Here is an 18,285-nt window from a genome sequence, read left to right as displayed (position 1 = left end):
TAAAATATTGTAACTGTGTTCTTATTTGATAAAAGTTCTGTTACATATAATTTGACTATGTTAAAGTTAAGACCTTTCTTTTTGTTTAGATAGAAAAGAGGAGATGATGGTGGAAGTCCTATGTATATGTCAATAAAGCACTGTTGGGCCAATAGGGAACCAAGATAGGTGGGACTAGGAGTCTAGGAGAACTCTGGAAAAGAGAAACACAAAGAGTTAAGATGTAATGCCATGGGGTAGGAAGCCCGGAAACCTCTCCAGTAAGAGAAATCCTTAGATTATCAATTATGGGATAAATACTTAAGTCAGAGCAAGACAGTAAGAAACAATCAAGGCCAACATCTTCATAATTAATATAGTCTCCTGTGTGTTTATTTGCAGCTATAGAAACAGGCTGGCTGGAAGGCTTCTCTCAAGGAAAATTTTTCTCTTTACAAATGTTGTCAAAAGGATGTTATGACCTCAGTCTTGAATTCAGGATATGTGTTACGATGGGGAAGGGATTTTGCTTTTGTTTCCACGGGAGAAGAGAACCTTTGGGTCCCATCTAAATTAATTAAGATTCGATCAGAACAGAAAATGTCTCAGGAGGAGGAAAGATGACTGCTCATCTATAAGGTATGCTATGTATAAGGAGACCTCATCAAAGTAAAGAGAATTGTTCTGTTTGTGTCTTTACAGGAAAAATTAGTTCTGAACAATGAAAAAATACTAGGTATATGGATACTTAAAGAAGAAAGGATAGCTACCCAAAAGAACACCAAACATGCAATAATATAACATATTATCAATCTCTCTATTTTGTTATTGTAATTTCTATTCCTTGCTTCTTAAATGCCTGAGTCCCAATTCATCTAATTAACGCTGGCTTTAGAGTTGGATTGGCTCTCCTGCTTTAATCCCAAGAATATTGTTAAAATGCAATTCAGACTTTCTGTATTATATCAAAGAGCCATTTATATAAGACAGAAAAAATAGGGACTGTCATGTGTGTATATTTGATTCTTTTCTAAAACTGTAACCTCCTTCATGTGTATTATCTTCCTTAGGGTTGACTTTCCCAGTATTCATACACAGAAATTTAGAAATTTCTGTGCTAACATCAATATTTCAGTTTTCCAGAGATAAAGGGATTTCTTGACAGCGATCTTCAACTGCTTCAGAAAGAGAATGTGGATTCAATTCCCCGAGTCCTCCTGATTCGACGGGATATATCAAAAGTGCCACACAACATCGACTCCACCTGACAAGCACCATGCTGAAACCAGCTGGGAACAACATCACTTGACACATCTTCAGACCAAGGAACTGATACAGTGCTTTGATCAGAACTTCAGATCAAAATTAGAACTCTAATCCAGAACTTCAGTCAAGCTTCTCCTGCCAAACAGAGACTAACTGACCTACTTAAGACTCATGTTACTCTAACAATTTCTTCCTATGGGTCCACATGATTGTCATCGTCCCACTTCTGCAGGAAATAAATTTGAGAATTCCATGTCCCTTCTCCATACTGTTGATATTATAGGATAGTTTTCACCTGTTACTGTAATTTACAATTATTTTAGTGTTGGGATTGGAAGGAGGTGTTCAGACTTAGGCATCCCTTTCAGATAAGTTTAGAATTTAGGTGGAATGGATATGTTTAGCTTAGGATAAGTAGATTATAACTTAATTATCACCCTCTGTGTGTAAAGAGAAGCTTTTTCTTTGAGAGAAGACTTCCTGCCAGCCTGGTTCTAGAGCCGCATCAGTCACAAATAAACACACAGGAGGCTATATTAATTATGAAGCTGTTGGCCTTGCTTGTTTCTTACTGGCTAGCTCTGACTTAAGTATTTATCCCATAATTGTTAATCTAAGTATTTCTCTTACCAGAGAATAGTCCTGGGCTTCCTACCCCATGGCGTTACATCTTGACTCTTTTGTGTTTCTCCTTCCCAGAGTAGTCCTGGACTCCTAGACCCACCTATATAGATTCCTATTGGCCCAACAGTGCTTTATTGACATAAGATTTAACCAACATCTCCTGTTTTCTGTTTAAACAAAAAGAAAAGTCTTAACTTTAACACAGTCAAATTGTATATTACAGAACAGTTATCAAATAAGAATATAGTTACAATATTTTAGCAAGATTTAAAGAAAATATCATCAATCCCATCCTTGTGAGTCCAAAGTTCTATGTAGCTTATCTTTTATCATAACTAAGGAAAACTATAATTATAACTATCTGTCTTTAACTCCATCAAAGACCACAGAAGGATAAAATGTAAACAATAGGATTGACAGTGACATCTTACTGCATGAAGAGTTACCCGAAGTTCCTCTGTAACGTTGTGGCATCCATTTTCATCCCATAGGCCACAATGTGTCTGGAACACTTCTCAGCAAATAGGAAATTTTAAACTGTCCATCTGCGTTGGCAGTCTTCTAGTCATTTTTCTTTGTCCTGCAGAAAGTCTCGTAGACTCTTCCATGAAGCAGGAACCCTGTAAGACTGAGTTCAGCAGTCACTTTCCTGTGGATCCTGTATGTCCAGATTATACAACAACAGTCAAGCAGTCCAGGCAAGAGCAGTTTCTTACCCAAATGGCTAATCTTGCCATGTTGAAAGCAAACTCCATAACAAGTTTCTTTGATGCCCATCTTCCTCTCAGACATAATTGGTGCTGCCAGGAGCAGACATTTCTCATTGTCAAGAAAAACCCTAAACCATTTTAAATGCCATTTTCTGAAGGTTTTTGAAATGTTTGAAGATTGTCTATTTATCTTAAATATATTTCTGTATATCTAGAAAACCTAACTTACCAACTACAAATTCTAAGTAACTATCTATAGTTTGTATTCAATTATGCATTACGTTTTAAAAGATCAGTATAAGCACAATACTTAATCACGAGGAGAAATATACACATCACAAAATTGACCTTGAATTTGTATCAATAAATGAAAAACCATACCCATATCATAATTCCCCTTTTTACCATTAAAAAGAGATTGATTGTGATCATTAACCAATTATAAACAATTCTATTTAAATGAAAACAAAGGTTTATAAACAAGATGGGAATTAGGACGTTGCTCATTCCAAACTGCTTCATGCTGGAAGGGGGTGCTGTTTATACCATGGGGATCCTGACAAAACTCAGAAACCTGTATAAGTCCTTATTTTTGGGGTTTGTAGGACTGCATCATTTTAGCTGTTTTAGTTGTTGGAACACCTGGTCCACTGCTTTCGGGGGTCTTGGTTCATCAAACCACAGAAGCCTGGAAGGAATCCTCAGCTTTTCATTTTCTGTAGAAACATAAACGAAAACTCCTTTTCCAAGTAACATATCCTTATACTTAAATTTTGAAGTCAAGACATTTTCAAAGGTATAAGTTGAATTAATTCAGCAGCATTAATAATCAAGTGTACTTTAGTAGTTATTCCTTCCTTAGCAATGAAAAGACTGAGAAACACAATAGCATACAATATCCAGACTCTCTGTGTTTTTTCCATCTTTACGTGGCTTATTTATTTATTTATTATTACTTTATTTATTTTACTTTTATTTATTTTTCTATGAGACAGGATTTCTCTTTGGAAATCTGCCTGCCTCTGCCTCTGGAGTATATCCTATCGGCATGTGCCACCACAACGCCGGCATTTGTATGTATTTACCACTTTGTCGTTTCGTTTTGTCTCTCAATCTTACATATATTTTTAAACACACTGTAAACCTTTAGAGGTTTTGTTTATCTAAGTTTGACTTTACTGTAAATATTTGTGTTTTTTTGGCCACGTGTCTTATCTGTAAAACCGTGGCTGTTTTAAACTGCCTTTTTTTTTCAAGATTGCAGGCATAAGCATGATTCCAGTTTACCGCCTCAGTCCATGCTGACATCCAACAAATGCTGCCATTTCCAGCTGTACGTACACACCTTTCAATCGTTAGCAGAGTCTCTTAAAACAACCTTGCTGGGTTTTTTGTTTTTTTCTTTTTATGCCGAATCAGGAAGACTCCAGTAAGCGAGCCACGTGAATCTTGGTTTGTGTCTAACAAAATACCTGAGAAAAATGCTGCTATCAAAAATCTGTGCTTTTCTCCTTTCTTCTGTTTCTAAAATTCCCTTAAAGCTTTTGTCATTCTATGTGGAAATCCAATCCCGCTCTGACCCCATTCTGTAAAGAGAAGCTTTTTCCTTGAGAGGAGCCTTACAGCCAGCCTGGTTCTAGAGCCGCATCAGTTCCAAATAAACACACAGGAAGCTATATTCATTATGAAGCTGTTGGCCTTGCTTGTTTCTTACTGGCTAGCTCTGACTTAAGTAATTACCCCATAATTGTTAATCTAAGTATTTCTCTTATCAGAGAATAGTTCCAGGCTTCCTACCCCAAGGCAGTTACATCTTGCCCTCTTGTGTTTCTCCTACCCAGAGTCCTTCTGGACTCCTAGTCCCTCCTATCTAGATTCCCTATTGGCCAGACAGTGCTTTATTGACAAATGCACAGGACTTCCCCAACATGTATGTATATATGTTGTATATGTTTGAGTTTGTATCAAATTTAAATCTTCTATTTAGACTAAAAGGGGAATTGCAGGAGTGAACACGACAAAGCTAACCACCCTGAGGGCGGGAACAAGTAAATTAGCACAGGTAGATATAAAAGGAAGTAAAAGGAAAAGGACTCTCCCTTTTCTCCTGGAAGCCAGACATGCTTCAAATTCCTGGTTTGTGCGACTCTCTCTCTCTGGCAAATAAATATATTGTTTTTCATATAGCATTGAATATCTTTAACAGGAGATTGTGAGGATCACTGGAGCCTGGCAGCTGTGAATCTCACTCTGTTCAGTGAGTGACCTAGTGAGAAATGAAGACACCCACTGTCCTCCAGTCTTTGCATGTGCACAAGGGCAGCACACTCACAATAAACACAACACACAGTGTTTTACAATTTCTAGTTTGCTGTTTACAGATATTTAAGAATATCTGTATTGTTATATACAGTCATGATTGGAAGGGGTGCTGTAAAATGCCATTTCCTGAATATCACATGTCTGCAATGATGGAGTCACAGCAACTATGTTTTACCTGCAGGAGAGCTATGAATGATGATGTCAGCCAATATTACAGCATACATTGGGTAGATGATCTCTGGGCTCTACCACACACCAAGGAGCTACTAACAATGGATGTTTTCCAGGGTATGGGGCAGTAGTTGTTCCTTGAAAATATGGCCACTATTAGGTATTCCATGCTCCAATGTATCTTCCCTAACTGATGCATATATGAAAAGCACTAGACTTAGCATGTTATGAGCCTCCAAAAGAAGACATTCTGTTTGTATGGGTATGATGGGGTATATAAATACTTCATGATACACTATAGTCAAAGCATTAGAAGTACAGATGAGAGAAAAGCTGTGGGGCACTGCATAGAACTAGGTTAAATCACTTGTAATTACAACCTAGTGGTATAATACTGAATTACTTGACAGAAACTTTAAAGTTTATGAGCCTGGAAAGATGTATTCTGAGCCAAGAAAGCCAACTCCTACCCAGATTATTATACTGAGCAAGACTGTATGTTAAATTGAAGGAGAAACAAAATTTTTCTGTGATAACCCATTATAGAAAATTATGACCACTTAGCAATTTCTACAGAGGGTGCTAGGATTGCTGCTTCTACTTCACAGGGTGACATTGGATCTCTTTACATTATTTATACATCTGGATTTAGCTTATATATATATATATATATACATATATGTGTGTGTATGTATGTGTGTGCATGGATATCTATGTATATCGATGTATATGCATATTATATATAATGTATTTTAGATTTTTCAGCTTCGTGGAATATAGATTTCAAAGGATTTCTTTATGATTCTCTGAATTTCCTCAGCATTTGTGGTAATATCCTTATTTATCTCTATTTCTCATTTATCTTTATGTTTTCCCATCCCCTCTCCATCTGCTTTATTTGTCTAGGGGCTTGTCAATGTTGCTAATCTTAAAAAAACTCAACATTTTGATTGATTTACTCTTTGTTGGTTTTGAAATGTTTCTATTCTATTACTTTCAGCCTAGATTTTTATTATCTCATCTAATATAATTTTGTGGCTGTTACTTGTTCTTTTTTCTAAGAGTTTCAGGGTCACCTGTTTCACAAATTCCTCTCCCCAAGGCTCAAGGATCATGGTGGTATCGGGATGGAAAGACTATGGGAACAATAGGCAGCAGACAAATAGAAAGAAATGGAGTTCTCTGGACACAATGGAGCAGGTGCACTTATGAATGCAAGTGATGATGACAGTATGTGCAAGCCTTTAATGAAAGTTCAAATCAGACCAAACCCAGCATGGAAAGGGATGGTGGATATGAAATACCTCCACTAGCCAAGGAGCTGTTGGCAACTGATAAGTGCTCAGAGAAGGGGGTTCAGCTTTACTTGACAGTTTTCCCCCCTGGGCAACTCAACCATAACCCAGTGGAAGACCACACATCCAAGAATACATAGAGAGCATAAATTGGACTTGATAGCTGAAAAAAAGAGCACACAGAGTTTGTTGAGATTGGAGGTGGATCTAGATTTAAGGAAGGGTGAATTCAATCAAAACACACTGTACAAAATAAAAAACTATTTTAAAAATAATACAAAACAGTTGACAAACAATGGTGATAAGAATGTATAGGGAGAGGAATTCTTGTTTGCAGCTGATGGGCTTGCAGAATGGTACAGTCACTGTGGAAATCAGCCTTAGGCATGAAGGCAAATATAAGTTTTTTGTTCTTCCTTCCCAGCCATGGTGGTCTGAATGATAATGGCCCACATAAGTAACTATGAAATAAAATGAAACAAAATATAATAAGATAAACCAAATGCTAACATGTGAGAATATTTCTGAGGACTCCATTTCCTCCTATTCATCTACTGCCTTTGGTTCATATAGTCTTTCCACCCCATACCAATAAGTTCATGTTTGAATGCTTGGTCCCCAGTTGGTTTAACTGTTTGGGAAGGGTTAGGAGATAAGGCCTTGTGGGAGGAGGTGTGTCACTGGGGAGGCTTGAGGTCTCCAAAAACTTGTGCCATTCCCAGTTAGCACTCTTTCTGCTTCATGCTTATGGATCAAGATGTAAACTCTCAAGTCAGGCGTGGTGATGCATGCCTTTAGGCCCAGCACTCGGGATCCAGAGGCAAGCAGATTACTGTGAGTTTGAGGCAAGCCTGGTCTACAAGACCTAGTTTCAGGATAGCCTCTAAAGCCATAGAGAAACCCTTTCTGGAAAAACAAATAAAAAAGTAAACTCTCAGTTCCTGCTCCATGTTACACTTGCTTGCCTCCTGCTGACATATTCCCTGCTGTGGTGATCATGGACTCATGGACTCTAAGCATCTAGAATCATGAAGCCCAGATTAAATGCTTTTATTTATGAGTTGCCTTGGTCATGATATCTCTTCACAGCAATAGAAAAGTAACTAGTATACTAGTTGTCTCTTTCAAGTAAGTTTTCATATAGTTGTTTTTGTGAAATAGTATCTTATGTATTCTAGGCATCAAACTTACTATGGTAGCAGAGAATAACCTTGAACTTCTGATTCAGCTGCCTCTCCCTAAGTACTGAGATTACAAGCATGCACTGCTGTATCAGTTTATATGGTGGAGGGGACCAGTGAAGCTCTTAACAAACTGAGCTAAAGTACATCCCTGGGACTAAAGGACTGGACATGTAGCTCTGTAGTGAAACACTTGTTGAAAGAGACAGAGAGGGACAGAGAGACAGACAGAGAGAGCTCTGTAAACAATATCATAAACAAAAATTTAAATAGCCTTAATGTGAACACCTGTGACATAGAACAAATCACTTCCAGAACAGTATTCCTCACACAGTAGTCAGACAAACCTAATCACTTGTGCTGTGTTGGGAAGAAGTCCGTGCAAAGGAGATGGTTTCCTGTTATAGGGACATGGAGACAACTAAGTAGTAGCTGAGTTTTTACACAGCGCCTAGATCTGCTGTGGAGTAAGGGAAAGATAGATCCCTCAGAGAGTGAAGGCACTACCAATGCCAGGGCTTCTCAATGTGTTGGGTTGCAAATCCTTTGGGGGTCACAGATGTTGCTTATGACCATCAGAAATATCAGATATTTACATTAAGATTCCTAGCAGTAGTAAACTTACAGTTATGAATTGGCAATGAAGATCATTTTATCATTTTATGGTTCGGGGTCACCTCAGCATGAGGAATTGTATCAAATGGTCATAGCATTAGGAAAGTTGAGAATCACTGAGCCCTGCAGACAGTTCAAGTATTTGTTTTTCTTAAATTTCATGAAAAGTTGCTTAATTTCAGCCTGGCCGTGGTGGCACACATCTTTAATGCCAGCAATTGGGAGGAAGAGGCAGGTGGATCTTGGTGAGTTCAAGGCCAGCTTGGTCCACAGAATGAGTTCCAGGACAGCCAGGACTACACAGAGAAACCCTGTCTGGAAAACCAAAGAAATAAAGAAAGAGACGGGAGGAGAAAGAGGGAGGGAGAGAAAGGGAGGGAGAGAAAAGACAGAAAGAGAGCATACTTACCTTCTTTGTTTTCCAGTTTTAGAAAATAATTGCTTTGGCATCCATCTGTAGTAATTCTTTGAAAGGTCCCTTCTCTTGGTTACATGTCCTTTCCATGTCACTTAGTTTTTAAAGCTCTACCAAATCTGCCTGACTACCTCCCATGAATGCACATGGCCAGTGCCTGACAGGTCCATAGATAATCCATCAGGTGCCAAAACAGTAGTCACCAGATCCTGTCTTGCATCTGGAAGCAGGAATGAGAGGAGGAGTGGCATGTCCTTCACAGGTGAATGATTTTGCACCTTTACTGTAAGTAAAACAAATATGTCCCTATCTCTGTGTGGTGTCATCAATTGCCTTTAGTGTGAACCTAAGTTATGAGAAATGGGCTGGTCATGGTCATGTACACCTTTAATCCCAGCACTCGCTTTAATCCCAGCATTGGAAGAGGCAGGTAGATTTCTGAGTTCAAGGCCAGCCTGGTCTACTGAGTGAGTTGCAGAATGGGTAGTGCTAAGGAGAGAGCCCTGTCTCAAATAAATAAATAAATATATAAATAAATGAATAAGTAAATAAATAAATAAATGGTGGGGGATGTGCTTTTGTATGCCATGAATATATGTTTTTCTTATTGGTTGATGATTAAAGCTGTTTTGGCCAATGGACACGCAGTGTGTAGCCAGGCAGAAAGAGGCACGGCTACCAGACTAGGAGAATTCTGGGAAGCAGAATGCAGAGAGTGAGTCATAATGGAGCAAGAGAGCCAGCATCACCAGTAAGCCAAGACAACGTGGTGATACACAGATTAATAGAAATAGGTTAATAATTAAGAGGGAGCTAACATGAGGCCTTAGCCATTGGCCAAACAGTTTATAATTAATATAAACCTCTGTGTGTTTATTTGGGACTAAATGTTTACAACAAAAAGAAATAGTCTTATGTATGTGTAGAGCAGGAAATGTTCCTCTTGGAAACTGGTGCTTTCTGGGTCTGACTCATAGCTTATCTTCTCTTAAGAGACTGTTTTCAGCAATACCTCCCTGGAGTAGCTCCATTCTCCACCCTGAAAACATGAGATTCTCCTTGAAATAATGACCTCACTGCCATCTCCAAAAAGACCATGCAACACACACAGCAGGCCACCTCTAAGATGATGATGTCTCACACACAGAGTGTGCCACCTCTACACTTAAACTAAGGAGTTAATAATTTGCGTGTTTGAGAAGTCAAACAGCAAACAGGAATTAAGCTTTTTGTTTGTTTGTCTGTTTGGGTTTTTTGTTGTTGCTTACTGAGACAGGGAGACAGGATTTCTTAGTGCATCCCTTGCTGTCCTGAAACACACACTGTGGACCAAGCTGGCCTTGAACTCACCAAGATCCACCGATCCAACACCCAGAGAACCTTAAACCTTAAAGAGACAAAAGCAGCTGATCCACCAGCTGAGAATTTGTCTGCCCCAAGTCTGAGTGGGGCGGTGTTAAGTAAATGCTAGCTTACCATCTCTACCAACATCCAGTTTTCTCATCCAACATTAAGAAATCAATATGGAATTCCAGCAATAAGAAATGAACAAAGATTGGAGCTGAAGACCTTAAGTGCTTGCTTTTTGCTCTTTGACCATTTACATTAGAATGATCTGCATTATCTATGCAGCATGGGGTTTTAATATTTTTACCTAAAGATGTCTCTTTTTTTTGTAATGACAAGCGTGTTTTTTTTAAAAGGTCTAGTTTTTCTCAATACACCTTTAATGGTTTTTTAAATTGTTTCATATCTGTTCAAGTTCAAATTTTTTATTTCTTTAATTTTTAAATAGTTTGCTTCACCTATCAATCACAGTTTCCTCTCCCTCCTCTCCTCCCACACACCCCTACCATCCCCGCCAGGCTCTCCTCCTATTCCCACTTCCTTCCACATAGGGAATATCCAGAGTCTGACATTTCACTCAGGGCAGGGTCCAGGCCCTCCCCTAAGAGTCCAGCCTAAGAGAGCATATCTATTTGTGCTATGGACACGTGAAGTCTGTTTGTATGCCAGGGATAAACACTGATTTACTGCCCATGGCTCCATAGGTTGCCCAGGTCTCCTCACTGACTCTCACACTGAGGGGGCCTGGGTCAGTCCCATTTTGCTTCTCTTTATAAAATTAAGGCACTGTTCCTTTAAATGATAAAATTGTACACCCTTATTATAGCAAACTCTGAAAGAGACTCAGCTGCTCCTACTACCCCAAAATAGAACAATTGCTTCTTGGTGTATATCCTTCCTATATTTTCTCTCTGACAGTCCATTTTTAGATCTATTTCCCTAGTTGACATTTTTGCATGCATCAAGCTATATAACTTTATGTGTATTTTCCCAATACAGTTAATTATAAATAGCTCATGTACAGAGTATGATGATCGATACTGTGTGTCCTTGACCAATACTCTCACACTAATGATTATGGTGTTGGTTGTGACAATGACATTAATAATGTTAGTAGTGATGGTGATGATGACAATGGAAATGGTGGTGATAATGGATCTTGTGACTAGGATGGTGTTGACAGTAGGGCAATGATGATGGTGATGGTGGTGATGATGATGATGAGGAGTGGTAGTTGATGATGACAGTGATATTGGTGGTGATGATGTTAAGATGATAGTGGGGGTGATGATGACAGAATGAGAATAGCATGTAAGTTGCCTTCTAGGAACAGTGTTATGTCTGATTGCCAGTCATTATCCTCAGACATGGAATGAATTGTTTCAATAAGTTCACCAAATTGATGGTCAAGTCTTTGAGTTCTATTAATTGAGTCATCAGACTTGGAATAAGTTGGTTCTGACAGCATGATAATGTCCTCTTGAATGGATTCTATTTTGACCATGAGGGATGTAGATTTAGGTTCTAAGTTATCTACTTTGTTAGACATTTACCCCTTGACCTCAAGATTTTGAATTTTTGTCTCTAATTTCTCAATAGTTTGCAAAATTTCACTGCTTTCAGTCCTATTATCAAGACCTCTCTTCCAGGATGTTACATGGATTATGAAGTTAATCATTAAAATAAGACATAAATAAGTTTGGGGCATGTTATAATCATCTCCCAGGATGTCATTCATGTAATAAGCAATGAGATCCCTAATGTTTTGCATTGTAAGATTATCTGTTATGGAATAGAGTAGGTAATCTTATCAACAGCTAAAACTGCCAGAATGTAAAACTTACCTCAAATTACCTTGTGTTGAAGAAAGGATTTTTACCTGCAGTAACCATGCTTGGCCATCAGGAGGCAGAGATATACCAACAAACACAGCTCCTCCACTATTGCTCTGTATTTTCCCAGTGGAATCTGAAAAATCCTAAGTAGCTTTCACAGAAATTTAGCCAGGAGGATTATGTTAAAAAGAAGGGAAAATGGTCCTGCGCAGATTGCAGGAACCTGTACATATGGAGTCCTGCGGAACCTTATGGGCAGGAAGGAAAGTGAACACCACACTGCATGGCATTCAGGAATTCTCCTTTCAGCAACCACTGAGAGAGGTGAGGCTTGCAGTCAGGTGAAGCTATGGTGTTTGGCAGCTGTTCACAGCCACATGGTATAAAATACTGTGGTGCTCTTCCTGGTCACTTTAGAGGAACACGGAAATCAGTCACCCAAGTGATTTGCCTAAAAGATATTAATACTCTAAACACACACCTGTAAGTTCAGCTCTTATCTTCTAGTTAACTGAATCTAGGTCTTCAGTTATTTTTGAAATATTCTTTTAAAATAATCATTATTTTATTTATTTATTTTTGCATGTGGGAGAGGGAGAGGGAGGAGGGTTAAAGAGAGGGGGACACAGAGAGATAAAGGCATATATATACTCAGTAGAATACTCTCTCTCTTTAATATATATATATATATATATATATATATATATAATATGGAAGCCAGAGGTCACTGGTAAGTGTCTTCCTAAATTGTTCTCTAGTTTACTGTTTTGAGACAAGGTCTCCCACTGAACCCCAAGCTCAGTGATTGGCAGGCTGGCTGCACAGTTAACCTCTGAGATACACTTGTCTCTGCCTTCAGTGTTGTTAATACAGGTGTGCAGTGTCATGCCTGGCATTTATGTCGGATCCAGGAAACCACACTCAGACCCCTGGAGTTGTGCAGCAAGCATCTTGCTCACTGAGTCATCTCCTCAGGCCTCCTGCTCGATGAATACTCAGCACTAGGCTGCATTACTTGCAGAGGAAGTTGCAGGGCATAAAAATGTTTGCATCCATTTCCTTTTCCCACTTCATCTTTCTGAAGTGGATAGTGCTATTTTCCACTTACACAAACCCCAAGTTCACAGTGTGAAGGGAATAATGAAAGCCATGCTGATGGAAAGCGTCTTGGCAGGGACATGGGCTCGAGGCCTCTCTCTTTATTCAAGATTTTGGGACTCAAAATGGCAAAAGATGACTTTTTTGTAATAATAAATTCTTTGTTATGTGCATTTTTATAACAGTGAAAATAATAAAAATACTGAGAATGTAATAAAAAGTAACTGTATATCTACCAAGAAACATAGTATGTTTCGCTGCATCTTCTTTAGTTTTTCCTCATTTGGAGGTAAATTCGATTTTGAAATAGGAAGATATATGCCTCCTTTATTTTGACCTCATAGTTTCCTCCACCTTTTCTCTCTCTTGGGATGTAGGTGCTGTCCTAAAATTTGGGTGCAGGATTGCTAGGCCATAAAATACTTATATTATGTCAATGCCTTCACTCACAGGACTCTGCTGTCCCCTTCTTTCTGTCCCCTCCACTACTGCCATTCTGGGCACTCACATCAGCTACCAGCACCCAGTCACCTCTTCAATGCTTAACATTCGTTACCTGCTTCTCCTAAGACAGAAGAAAACAAACTCTACGGACTGTCATCTGTTTATACTTGGTTCTTTTCTGAAATTCTCATTTCCCTCATATTTACTATCTTCCTTATTGCTGTCTTACACGTATGCATGCATATAAAAGGTGAAATTTTGGCCTGGCGATGGTGGCACACGCCTTTAATCCCAGCACTCGGGAGGCACAGGCAGGGAGATCTCTGCGAGTTCAAGGCCAGGCTGGACCAACAGCCTACAAAACAATACAGAGAAACCCTGTCTCATAAAAAAAAACAAAAAGAATTGTTGAAATTTTGGAAATATTCCAGATCAGTAGAATTACAGGTAATTGATTCAGATTCTAGGAGAACCCTAATGTATGTACTCATGCTGAATTGGACCAAATGATTATGATCTTTCATTGATGCATGCTTTGCATCTCAGATAGGAGCTGAATTTTATCTTATTTTTATAGAAGAATTTAATCAGGGACAAATCATTTATGTTTTGCTTTATTTTCATTTGTTTCACTTACTCACATGTTCCCTTGAGCTTGAGTTTGTAACCCACTGTGATGAATCCTTCTTACTTACAACCTGGGTAGTGGCGAGCTTCAGATAACAAAGGAAGGAGCTGACTTCAGAAAGTGAATGTTAAGCCTCTTCCATGAAGTCATTCCAGTCTGTGATTTGTCTGAGTCACATTTATGATAATGTGGTAACTGGTACAATTTCAATGGCTATAATATCTCTTCATTTACAGCTGCCTAAGGATTACTTAAAGCCCTACTGCTCCATGCATTAAGTTGAGGCTGTGGGGAAGAGAGATTGGCCATGGGAATGCTTGTCTTTGCAGGAGGCAGACACTTCACATGTCACCAACATATGTCAGAGAAGTTGAGGCTATTCTGAAAGCAGCAAATATAAATACAAAGACATGAAACATACTAGGTTCCAGAGTTTCTTAAATCATTAAAGCTCACAGTTTCAAAACACTGCAGTCAATAGAATACTCAATTTACACAAGAGCCCAAGAGGAAAATTCACTGAATTAGGATTGCTGCAATGTCACTGTCATTCATCTGCAGGACTCTCTGTCTTGCTAAACCATTATTTAGAGATTCTTACATAGGTACCCAAACTCTCATGAATTGGAAGCAGATGATCGCCATCCAAGTAAAGTCAGGGTTAGTCGAGGAAATAGGCAAGAATTCTGATTGAGAACAGAGTGCATATTATAGGTTCAAATCAGCCTACAAATAATTGTCTCAGATATTTGAATACTTGGTGTTCAGTGGTTGCTGCCATTTGAAGGGTTTCATAGGGCTTTTTTCATAGGATTTTTTCTGTGGCTTTGTGCTAGACATCACTTACCAGATTTTGATCCACTCCTAAGATGTGTTTTGAAAATATTTTTGTGAAATTACTTTTTCCTATAGGAATTTGCCAAGGTGTCTTTCTTGTTATCAGCTGTTTATTAATGTGGCCCAACATCAACGAATATTGTCAAACACAGGGCTGCTTTACTAATGACTGAGGGGACAGACTTAGACTGGCGCCTAGCTTTATACTCCTCCACAACCCATGTACTTTTAATGACACACCATAATGCAATCATGAGTGATTGAATTATTGTGCCCTCCCTGATCTGAATAAGTATTTTTTTCTTTTCCACTGGTTACTTTATGTATGAATGCATTGGATGCATCATAAATATATATTAATTGGTGTATGCATTCCAAACTGTAAAGTTTTTTAATATATACTATAAACAGTCAATGATTTAAAAGTATTTCTTCGATTAAAATCAATTGACCTTCCCTGAGATTATCAGGGGAGGAGGCTAGGTCAGGGTCGATTAAAGCACACTTATGGATTGAGACTCAATTCTAGGACCCGCTTTTCTTTTTCAGCTTATTTCCTCTGTTCTGTAAATAACAACCAGTAATTATGGCAATTACTCTAGGAGATGTTTTCATGCACAGAAACTACCAGACATAAAGTTCTTGAATGCCTTGGAGTCCAATCAGAAGCACATTTCCAATTTATGAACATCGTCTTGCATGCCACACATAACAGAGAATCACCCTACCATCCCATGAACAACACTAAAATATCTTTCACATTATGCATATCTTAGTGGTCGTTTGTAAATAGAATGGAATCAAGAAAATACAGATAGACACTGCCAGAATTCCTCCACAACTAAACTTTTGGACACATATGTAACAAAAATAATAAAAACACAAGAGAGATATTGGGGTTAAATCTGAAAATCAGAGAAGAAATGTGTCAAGGGAACAGAGAATTCTCACCTCAGTCAATGGTCAAATGGAAGGGGTGATCCAATGATTCTACACTGCTCCCAATTTCACTGCTCATCAGACTGATTCAGACTGTCCTGAGCACCTAATTTCTCCTGCCATGTATTCCTTTCTAGTGATGGGATTAAAGGTGTAGGATCCCAAGTGCAGAGATTACCTTTGTGTGAGCTCTGTTTCTTTTCAAATGGATCAAAGCTTGTAGTTCAGGGTGGCCTTGATCTTCCAGAATTCTATCTGCCCAGAGGAAAATTCCTTCAAATCCCCACATTCCCAAGTATCCTAAAGTGGCCAAATGTCTTTACCATTTGTATTCTTCAATATCTCTCACTGTAGTTCTGGATTTGATCAATTTTGTCTTTTACTTTTACTCATTTATACAATATGATTTCATCCTTGTATCATTTTACTAGAGGGTAATCTTTTTACAGTCTACGTGCAGGCTTATTATACCATGTCTCATGAATAATTAATAATAGGTGGATAAACTGTACCAAAGTTTTTTTTTACACAGGATGTTTTATATCTGGATGTAAAGAAAGAATGAATTAAACAGCTTTGGAGAACTTCACCATATGATGTGAATTAAAAATGGGAAGAGAATCAATAAATCAGAAATTAGGAAATGTTTGTTTGTTAATACCAGGTATTTGCTGTACATCTTGATATTACACTCAAAGAAATTGTGCTGACTTATACTTTCCCTAGTTTTGTAAGGGTAGACATCAGTCCTGACACCTAAATGATTTGCTTTGGTAAAAACAGCAGTAAAACACAAAATTTCCTTCATCGTCTATCATCATGTGTTGTGTCCATTACGCAAGTCTGGGTTCTGCAGGAAGACACTTTATCCCTATGCTGTATTCAAGCAGTATCTTTTTTGGCAGATATAGCCATGTCAGAAGCCCGAATGAGGCTTTTAGTTCTCTAAGTGGGTTTTGCCTTTCTTTGTGATGCGAAGAACTATAGGTTTAGGCCACAAAGGCTTTATGGCTATCAATCCATTATAATTGTTTTACTCATTCAACTTTGCTAGTGGCAGTTAAATCTTGAATCCAATCATGCATTCTTCTTTTTCAGTTTTGGAAATAGAAAAATAGTGGATAGAGTCCTTGAAAAAGAAAACTTGATGATGGATGTATGCAAATGGGCATTGATTTTTTTCTATTTGCTTTTAACTGTAATCTACTGTACATTTGTATGTGTATTCTGCATATAACCATTTGTATGCATGTACACATTATAATGATAATTTCTCAAACATTTTCTATGCTGATATATTATTTATGACTTGTTAAATACTGTCAAAATCCATGCAAGCCAAGTACAAATCTTTAATCTATGCAGGCAGAAGCTAGCAGGTGTTGGTACACACCTTTAATCCTAGGGCTCAACATTAAGAGGTAGACAGATCTCTCTGAGATCAAGTACTCCTGGGGATGCACAAAACTGAATAAGTGTAATAGAGTAACAGATCCAGTGCATTTAATCCCAGCACTAGAGAGATATAAAGATTAGTATTCATTAGGGGAATGCATTCTCAGTCCATTGGAAAATAGCTACTCTCTAGCCCTGATATACACATCACATATCTCATAGCCAGCAGCTTTAGTCCCTGATTTTCAGATTACACTCAAATGTCTCTCTCTTGGATTTAATTAATTCTTTTTTTTTAATTAATATTTTTTTTATTTTCCATTTTAAATTTAGATAAGAAACAAGGTTGCTTCACAAGTCAGTACGAGGTCCCTCTCCCTTTCCCTCCCTCCTCCTGTGCCCTCCCCCCATCCCCCCCATTATCCTCTCATTCCCCCAGGGAGGGTGAGGCCCTCCATGGGGGTGTGCATAGTCTGTCATTTCATATAGGGCAGGGCCTAGACCCTTCCCCAAGAGTTCAGGGTGAGAGTGCACCTCACATTGTTCTATGGGAGTCCAGAGACCGTGTGTATACTTGGGATGGGTACTGATCTGCTGTCCAAGGCTCAATAGATTACCTAGGCCTCCTCACTGACACCCAGATTCAGGGGGTCTTGATCAGTCCCATGCTGGATTCCCAGGCTGATGCCTGGGAATCAAGAGTTAACCTTTGTCTGGTCAGCTGTTTCTGGGGTTCAACCAGCCCAGTCTTAATCCCTTTGATCATCAGTCCTCCCTCTCTGATACTGGCTTTCTTGAGTTCAGCTCAGTACTTAACCAGCCAGTAAATGAAGTTTCTGTTTCCCAGACTCTCTGGCCATAGGATTGTAGGCTGGCACTCCCCAGATCTATGTCTAAAATCCATATATGAGAGAGTACATGCCATGTGTCTCTTTTTGTGACTGGGTTACCTCACTCAGGATGGTTTCTTCTAGTGTCATCCATTTGCCTGCGAATCTCATGATTCCATTATTTTTTTCTGCTGAATAGTACTCCATTGTGTAGATGTACCACATTTTCTCTATCCATTCTTCGGGTGAGGGACATCTAGGTTGCTTCCAAATTCTGGCTATTACAAATAAAGCTGCTATGAACATAGTGGAACAGACATCTTTGTTATATGAATGGGCATCTTTTGGATATAT

Source organism: Mesocricetus auratus, unplaced genomic scaffold (genome assembly GCF_017639785.1).
Source record: "Mesocricetus auratus isolate SY011 unplaced genomic scaffold, BCM_Maur_2.0 Super-Scaffold_100035, whole genome shotgun sequence".
In the NCBI taxonomy this organism is placed as follows: Eukaryota; Metazoa; Chordata; class Mammalia; order Rodentia; family Cricetidae; genus Mesocricetus; species Mesocricetus auratus.
The sequence above is the reverse complement of the archived record's forward strand: the minus strand, read 5'-3'. Positions refer to the sequence as shown.